Genomic DNA, 9,646 nt, shown 5'->3' on the forward strand with positions numbered 1-9,646 from the left:
CCCCATTTGTATAAATAAATCACTTGTCTACCCTTTAATTTGCCAGGAACATAATTATTTTATCACCAGATGTCTACTGTAAAATATAATTAGGGGAAGAGTACACATATCTTGCTATCTGATACAGGTATTAAAGACAGGTGATTATGATGATTAGCTCCTGTTGCACACTGGAGAGAGGAGACTAGAGACTGGGCGGGGGGTAGAGCTGGGTAGAGCTGAGAATGGTTTGTTCAAATCACAATGCAAGTATCTCTTTGGACTCCCAAATAGATACAGTGTTTAGATTTAGGACAGGAAACAACAGCATGTTGGCTTAACATGGAGACCAGGGTCCAATACCCACTCACTACCTCTACGTTGTGGTAAGGATGCCAATGTATCTCCTTCTCTTGCCCATTGAGTGAAGACTCCACGCCCAGGTGGTCATTAGTTGTACTTACATCTAATAGTTGTTGTATTCTTCCAGACAGTGTACCGCTGAAAGAGCTCATAAATATGGATTTTAAATCTGACCAGGCCTGCAGAGCCTGTAAATAGTAACTATGACCAAGATCCTGTAAATTGGAATTGTTTGTTTTTCTACGTTTTTTGTTTTGTAAGACTTTTTTTGACCAGCACTGCTGTATACTGGTCAGAACTATTTATTTGCTGGTTTTCAGCTGCTCTTACTGGTTCAGGAGAATTGGTGCTAGTTGAAGAGTTGTTTAAGATGGTGCAATAAAAACAGATCCAATAAAAATCCTAAAGTTCTAAAATCAGTGGTTTGTTTTCTACACTCCTAAATGAATAGTTTTTATGAAAATCTTCTCTGGGGTTTGATATATCTACTGGGCAGACCTAGGGTCAATTACAATTCTGTAATTGTGTAATTTGAACTTTGGCACACCTGCGTAATTGTATTTGTAATTGTAATTACATGTTCAATTACACACCTTTCTAAGTTTAATCATTCACAGTTATATAGTATGTTTCTGTATTTGCACCTGTGATTATTGCTTGGTAGAATAAACATGTTAATGTGTGTAGCTATTTATGTAACTTTTTAGTGTAATTGTAATTATAATTGTAATTACTACAGCATAATTGTAACTGTAATTAAAAATAGCATTGTAATTGCAATTCAGCAAACAATTATGCTGTAATTGTAATTGAAATTGTAATTGTCCCCAGGTCTGCTGCTGGGTTCCCAATAAAAGGCCAGTAAAAATTGTTTCAATTCCCATTTTTTTTTCAATAAGTAATGAAATAGAACTTCTAGAAACAGAAACAGAACTGAGGTAGGTAACGATACACGACAAATTCATTCAGGTATGTTGAAATTTACAAATGCCTAGTTAACAGATCTGCTAAATAATTCTCAACAGAATTATTGTGTAATAATACATGCTGACCCAAACATTATTCTATTTGTACTGTAGTTTTGTATTGGTCACTAAGAGGTTTGTCTCCCAAGTGCTCTGTCCAGGGTCCTGAATCCTGTAGGAAAGGAAAGCTGATGTGTTCTGTAAAGTTTCCAGAGGTCTCTGGAATGCTTTATGGAAATGCGGCAGTGCCAGTGCTTAGCCAATAGAGCTATAAAGCCCTGGGTGACTGACAGCGTAGGTAAAGGACTACTGAAATGTGTTTACAATTCTTAATTTTGACCTAAATTCTCAAGCCTTTTTTACTTGTCCATAACTATTTAAAACTCAATAAATTGGAATTTAAAAATATTTAAAGAAACTTTAAATCCAATGACAGATTTTTTGACTAGAAGTCTTTCTCAATGTCTTCAGTCAAAGAATTGATCAGATTATAGTCACTGAATATATTAAGTTTCTTCTAGTATTTCTGAAGCTATTTACTCCAAAATGATCTTCGCTCTGTTTTTTTCAGAAAGGAAAAACACACCCATGAAGTTAACAAACCAGAAATTACTTCCAATTTAAGGGCTAGGAAGTAACAACATTTTAATTGGTGTTTCCTTCATACAGAATAATTACAATATTGATACTTTGATTTAAAACATTCCCACTCACTGAAATTCAGATCTATTCACTATCTAAACACTGAAACAGAAACACTCAATGTGGCTCCTAATAATAGACTATGGAGACGCAGTGTATTGTGCTGCTCGTAAATCCAGTCTTAATAGATGACATATTCTATTCATGTACTGCAAAGATAACAAGGTGACTCATCACTGTGTTGCACATCAGGTTGTAATGTCATAAACTGCAAACTAAGGGTCATTTACATTTGCATTAAAATCTTACACTAATACCGACTGCATAGCTATGGCATTAGCCAAAGAAATCCATCAAACAGAAGTAGGTTGTGTTTACTGACTTGTAAATGGGTGCAGCTCTTAAGCATTTTGAATTTCTTTATTTAGGATGCTGATGATGTAATGATTAGTAGGACTTCTAAACGTGTGATTGAAACTTGCCAAACTCATAGAATGTCTTTGAACAGGGGGGTTAATCTAATTTAATCTCACTTTATTTCATTAGCTACATTAACAAAATTTAGATGAGAATACCACTTAGACTAGAGAAAAAAGACTGCCCATGTTTATTAATATTGTGAAACACAGACAAGTTTGTCATGTCATCATAAACAATAACTAACCCAAGTGCTGACAAGGCAGCGGTACTGGGTTACTGGTTATTTCTATTGAGAATAGCAACTACAACTCTTGGAGGCAGTGTAGTGTACTATGTACAAGAGAAAGGGGTGTGGTTGCTGAACTCCAATGTTCCAGGATCACAGCAAAATGAAGATGTGTTAGGCTGGATTTTCGATTCGAGATCAGCATAATTTTATGGAATTTAAACACAGTGCAAAATGCAAACTTCAGTATAAAATAAAGGATCTTCTTCGAAACTGGAATATGACCCAACAATGAATTACATTAACAGATTGTTTGGATAATCAGTTTACAACTGTGAAATTGGCACAATTACTTTCTCAAGCAAGAAACATCCTACCACCTGTACATATATAACATAGAGTACTGCACAGCACTTTGCTGTAAATACCTGAGATGGAGGGCTGGCTAGCACATTCTCTAAGACAGCAGTGTAGAGCAGCACAGCACACAACACGACAGGTTACCAAGGGGCTGTTTGGATAACAGAGTTGTTCGGATCATCCTAGTTTTATTGATTTATTTACCTAGTTTCCATCTCTTTGATTACGCACAATCTTCCTCTCCTGTCAGACTGAGCTCCCTTGTTCATTATGATCTGCTCTGGATCCAAAATGGTTCAAAAGTAAAATTTTAAAAAAAGAAAAAGCAAACTGAACTGTGGAATATTTAACATCAAAGGCTCCTGTATCTTTGTGGCATGTAAACACTGCATGCCTTCAGTGCAGCTTTTAAACATGATTTTATGGAAGATTGCCACAATGACAAGGCCTGTAATAAATACAATTAACAAACATTTCTTTAGGGTCTGTTCAAAGAGAAAACATGCTGCTCAGATAAGCAGTCTCTACACCCCCCTGCTCAGTACTGATTATTATAATCCAGTCACAACTGTAAACAGGTTTTAATTCAGTGAACTGGGTGGCCCAGGGGGAATTATCCTGATAAGTGCCTTTACCTTTCACCCTAGGAAACTTTCGTATGAAGAGTTCGCCAAAGTCTTTTAATCACACAGTGATTCACCAAAGATGTACTGTTTTGGAAAATAGTAGGACACTGTAGTTATCTACCCGGTCAAGGGGGATATATCCTGTTATTCAGTCTTATCAGTCAGGTTTGGTGACGTAGACACCTAGTGAGTATTCTGCCAGTGGAAGGTGAAGATGGTGTACACAGCGATTCACTACCCATAATAAAGCTACATGGAAACATCACACTTTCTGGTTTCACTGAAGCTAATGACTTTAAATTTAGACAAAAAACTAAACATATATATTTTCTTCTTCTTCTTCTTCTTCTTCTTCTTCTTCTTCTTCTTCTTCTTCTTCTACAGTTAATATCTGGCACTTTCCTCAGAAAGGGTTGACTAATAATTTGCAGTGCTATTGGAGCTAAGGGCCATGCAAATAAATCAGAAATATAACAAATTTGAAGCGAGTTGTTTTTACCATCTTTGGCCTGTTTTTGGCTATGGATAGCTGTGCAACTGTCTTTAATCCCCAGGTGGATGAGCCCATACCAACTCCGGACCCTGCTAGTTCCAACTGGCCTATAATCTGAACCATGTCATAAGAATTTAAAGCACCCTGACAGGAGCTGTAAAAATCAAATTCAATGTCATAGTTCAGTCTCCATGTATGCATGTTTTATTACTGATTTTTTTTTTAATTAAATATAAGTTTAAACCAGGGCATGCAAATACAGAAGGTCCTTATAATTGCATAGTGCTTGAAAGGTAACAATATTTGTATGAAATCTGGATTTTATAATCAAGAGGATGAAATGTCTGTAAGAGGCTAGGGGTGTACTTGTGTTTGAACAGAGTCTAAAATCTCCCTACACGAAATGAAGACATACAGATTCTTTCCAGTGCAGTATTTAAATCTATAAATCTTATCATTGAGTGTTTAAAGTTATGGATGATATCATATCAATTGTTAAATAACAGGGTTCTAATAGTAATGTATTTCTGTTGACTGGGAACTGTATAAAGGCTTCAGCACAGCTTCTAGTTCATAAGTTTGAGAAGAGTTAAGCACTGCAGCAGAATTAGAAACAGACTGTACAGATGCTGTGAGTGAATGCAGATGCTGTGAGTTTATCCGATAAATGTCAATATTTGGAGAATCATTTTTCACAAGGAAGAGTGACGGATACCCTGAAATTCCCTGATGGCCATGTCAAATCAGTTTCTACTGGCAACTGCTTAATTGCAACTGGGTTTATGAACATTTTAATCCCTTTTGTTATTACTGATGTAGCAAAAAAAGACCCTGAGATTTGAAACACTGCTTGCTGATTTAATTACCTTTCTTTAACATGATAACAGGTTCCCTCACCCCATACTTTCACTGGCAGAGATGCCACTGTATGCCTTTCTTTCTGAGACAGAAGAGAGGGAGGCTACTGCACTCTCTTAACAACCTCCCGCAGCTCACTTCTGGTTATCAAATTACCAGGTGCACCAGTAAATGGCAGAATTTTTCAGAGTAACAAAAACAGTAACCCACATACAACAACAGATATTTAAATGTCATTTATTTTTTGTTCATTATGACCCAGTAAGGGCTAATGTCATTATTTAAAGAATGCTACTAGAAATAGGAAAGTTGCATCCTCACCATATACGTATGTGTATTGATTAATGTATTTTGTTTCAGATTGATTTTCTCATTTGGAACTTGTTTGGGGTACGGTAGGAGTAATTGTGCCGTAGGAGTAGTTGTCCTAAATGTATCTTGTTGAAATGTTTGCCATTGTAGTTATTTAGTTTATTTGAGTATTTATAGGTTTCTACAGCTTATTCCAGCTCCTTTTCATATTAATCTTAGTCAAATTAACATGTGTTTCCATTTCTCAGTGGCTTATGTTTTGGGGATGGTAACAGCTTGTTTGCTGGAGTGTATAGTTTAAACAAGTCAGTCAGTTTGTGGTTTCAGAACTATTTTGGCTTGTGTAGAAAAAAGTGATTCCATAACAAGTTATCCAGATAGAGGAAGTTATTCTCTGAGTTACTTAGCCTAGCGTGTGGTATAAAACACAAAACTGCAATCAGGTTCTTTTTGTGCATTTATTGCCAATATTACCCCACCCCTTGTATCCGTCTGAACGTGTAATTATGTTTCATCTCATAATAACACAGTTAAAAAAAAACATTACACAACTTGAAAAGAAAAGCTGGAATAACCCGTGAGGATATGTCACTTAAATAACTAATAACAGGTTTAATGGAAGAAACTGTTTTTATTTAACAACGGCAATAAAACAAGCCCATAAATAATAGGAACATTTCTGGGTGGAAACATTACTTTAAGATTTGTAAACATTTTCATTTCATTAGCAGACAAGTATGTAAACAGCATCAAGAGAAACTGTTAAAAAAAAAAAGCCTGTAAGACATGAATATCAAATTGTAGTAACTATCAAAATGTTGTTATTATTTACATTGACGTTTTAGGATTTGTAAGGTTTGGAAGTGATTTCCATAAAGCAGTCTGTGACAGGGACTGCGTGTGCATCTCTGCCACTTATTTAATGGGAGTTCATTTTTTTTGGAAAGTTTATAGCCGAAAGGTAGGCGCGGATATAGCTCTCCGCTGAAAGGGATTCAGTTCCGGGTACTCTCTGTTTGAGTCGAGCTGGCTAATCGGCATGAGAATCCTGGGAAGGTGACAATCAGTTTCTGGTTGCTGCTCGTCAGAGAGAGCAGGTCGATGAGGCGTCGTTTCAGACAAAAGGGTCATGTTACTGCATGACGAGTCATGGTTGACGCGAGAGGAATCAGATTGCAGCGAGAGGGCGCTGTTTCAGACAAAAGTCTGTTAAAATACAGCGTGAGGAATCAGGTTTCGGCACGCTAAGAATCACATTGTGGCGTGACGGGTCATGTTTCTGCGCACAAGGAATCAGGTTGTCGTGCAGAGGATTATGGGATTTGTAGAACTCCTGAGATATGTTTCTATTGAGTCAATGGAGCTGTGCCATTTTTTGCAGATTTTCACTATGTTAATCAAACTTTTGAAGTAAATTTCACTTTTGACCAAGCTCTCTTGACAAAATGGACATTTTATAACAGTATGTATAATGCTATTTTCTAAGCACAGTCCTGTATTGTGACGCATGCACAGAAATACAGGGTGACATTTAGTAACTTTGAGAATACATAGCATTACAAATATTCACAATACACATAACACTATATCTACTGGGATGAATCTAGTCATTGAATCAGGCATCCCCATCTGTATGTTGTGTGGTTACTGTATTTTTGAAAAAATAAAATAAATATGTTGTTTATTTTACAAATTAATAAAGAACATAGCCTAACATAATATTCCAAAGCCTCCTCAGTTTTACCCTTCCGAATGGTGTGCTGAAAGTGGAATATCTGTGCTGGCTGTGCTCTTACTTTGGATTTCTGCGCATGCTCCACAATATGGGACTGTGCTCAGAAAATAGCAATTTTCATAACAATTACGTACTGTCAGAATATGTCAATTTTGCAGTTTTTCTGTTGAAAATGGTTAATTGCTTATATTGTATACTTTTGGAACATAGAGATACTATACAACACTATAGAAGTCAAAGTTGTTGCTACTTCCTCATACAAAGTCACTTCCTGTGTGGTAGATTCATCCCAGTCGTCTAGCCTGAGGTCATGTGACCTAAACATTTACAGTGTTGTATTTGAAAAATCTGTTTATTCCAAATTATAAAAAACAATCACAGAACCAAAAGATCTTCAACATAAAAAGGGAGACGAGTGATAATGCTGGCAAGGTTGTCGATGGGTAAGAAAGTGGATTTCAAACCCTGGGTAAGCACTTCTTTAAGACTACACAGGTAAGCACATCCAATCTTAATTATAAAGCTGTCTTTCCATAAACATAAACCCACGCTGCTGGATGCCTTGGATAAAGGCGTCTATTAAATAAACAAATAATACAATATCCTAGTTCAGACCCCAGTGTGATGCAATCAAGCATCTTAAACTACATACTTGCTCAGCTGGCTTCTCTCTCTCCCTTTCTTGCTTAATTATTGGTAGCATTAATGAGTCACATGCCATGGCTCCTCAAACCTTAAAACAGATGAGTTCCACTGACAAAGATATGATACTGTGTTCAAGTGCCTTCATGACAACCTGTTTCATGCTTTCCTTTGTGTCTTTTGATGGTAATTTGTGGATTTTTTAGTTGCTGTTCTGTCACCTTGTGACAGGGCAGAAGCCCAGCTGCTGTAAATAGTGTGTGTGCCGGCAATCACAGGTGTGCCCATTCCCCAGTTAGGTAATTAATGCTAACTGGAGAGTGGCCACATGTATATAAGGAAGGAGAAACCCTTTGTGTGGTAATTGCAATTGCTTGTGTACTTTGATGTCTGAACCTTTAGTGAAGGCTGCTGCCCAGCCTAAGGTTAAATGTTTGCTTGGTGTTTGTTCCGGAGTTTTGTTTAATCCTTTTATTTTGGCCCTCATGCCATTTTCGTTCATTTTTGTTTGTTAATCACTGCAGCTTCTGTCTTTGAGTCTCTATACAGCGCCTCACTGCAGCTTCTGTCTCTGAGTCTCTATACAGCGCCTCACTGCAGCTTCTGTCTCTGAGTCTCTATACAGTGCTTCACTGCAGCTTCTGTCTGAGTCTCTATACAGCGCCTCACTGCAGCTTCTGTCTCTGAGTCTCTATACAGTGCCTCACTGCAGCTTCTGTCTCTGAGTCTCTATACAGCGCTTCACTGCAGCTTCTGTCTCTGAGTCTCTATACAGTGCTTCACTGCAGCTTCTGTCTGAGTCTCTATACAGTGCTTCACTGCAGCTTCTGTCTTTGAGTCTCTATACAGTGCTTCACTGCAGCTTCTGTCTCTGAGTCTCTATACAGTGCTTCACTGCAGCTTCTGTCTGAGTCTCTATACAGCGCCTCACTGCAGCTTCTGTCTTTGAGTCTCTATACAGCGCTTCACTGCAGCTTCTGTCTCTGAGTCTCTATACAGTGCCTCACTGCAGCTTCTGTCTTTGAGTCTCTATACAGCGCTTCACTGCAGCTTCTGTCTCTGAGTCTCTATACAGTGCTTCACTGCAGCTTCTGTCTGAGTCTCTATACAGCGCTTCACTGCAGCTTCTGTCTTTGAGTCTCTATACAGCGCTTCACTGCAGCTTCTGTCTTTGAGTCTCTATACAGCGCCTCACTGCAGCTTCTGTCTCTGAGTCTCTATACAGTGCTTCACTGCAGCTTCTGTCTGAGTCTCTATACAGCGCTTCACTGCAGCTTCTGTCTCTGAGTCTCTATACAGCACTGAGTCTCTATACATAATTTCTCTGATGGGCAAACAACACAGCTCACTATATCACTTCATTCAGTGCTTGGTGTTATCGTGAATATCCTCTGCAGCTGTCATCTTCCCCAGTTGTAAAGATATTGCACAAATGCTACCACCCAATACCATGCCTTGTTGCTCTTCCATTGAGAAAAAAAGAAAGAGGAAGGCTTGCTTCATGTAGCAGCATACCACCATACATATCTACATACAAACATACAGTATTTCCCATAATGTCAGTGTAAATGTAATTTCTCAAAATAGCATATAATAAATGTTGAATGTGATTAGTACTTATGTCAATACTTTTGGCAGCCCATACATACATACATACATACATACATACATACATACATACATACATACATACATACATACATACATACATACATACATACATACAGAGGCTCATTTCCTGATAACGGTAGCACTTGGTGTTTGAAGAAGATTCTTACGATTCACTGCAGCTGCTTTCGATCGATCTTCACGTGCATTTCCCAAAACCCCACGTGAAGATAGCTATCTTGAAGTGCATCATATGGTGGTGTCTGATTCGCACTTAAGGGCGTAGGCATGTTTGAAACACATATAAATGGTCTAAACGATTGTTCGCTTTTGAAAAAACAAAAAGCCAAACGAATAAAAGTATTTGAAGATGTGGGCAAAATTATCTTTAAAAAATATATTTACAAAAAATGTAAT

The sequence above is a fragment of the Acipenser ruthenus genome, chromosome 17, assembly GCF_902713425.1.
Source record: "Acipenser ruthenus chromosome 17, fAciRut3.2 maternal haplotype, whole genome shotgun sequence".
Taxonomy (NCBI): domain Eukaryota; kingdom Metazoa; phylum Chordata; class Actinopteri; order Acipenseriformes; family Acipenseridae; genus Acipenser; species Acipenser ruthenus.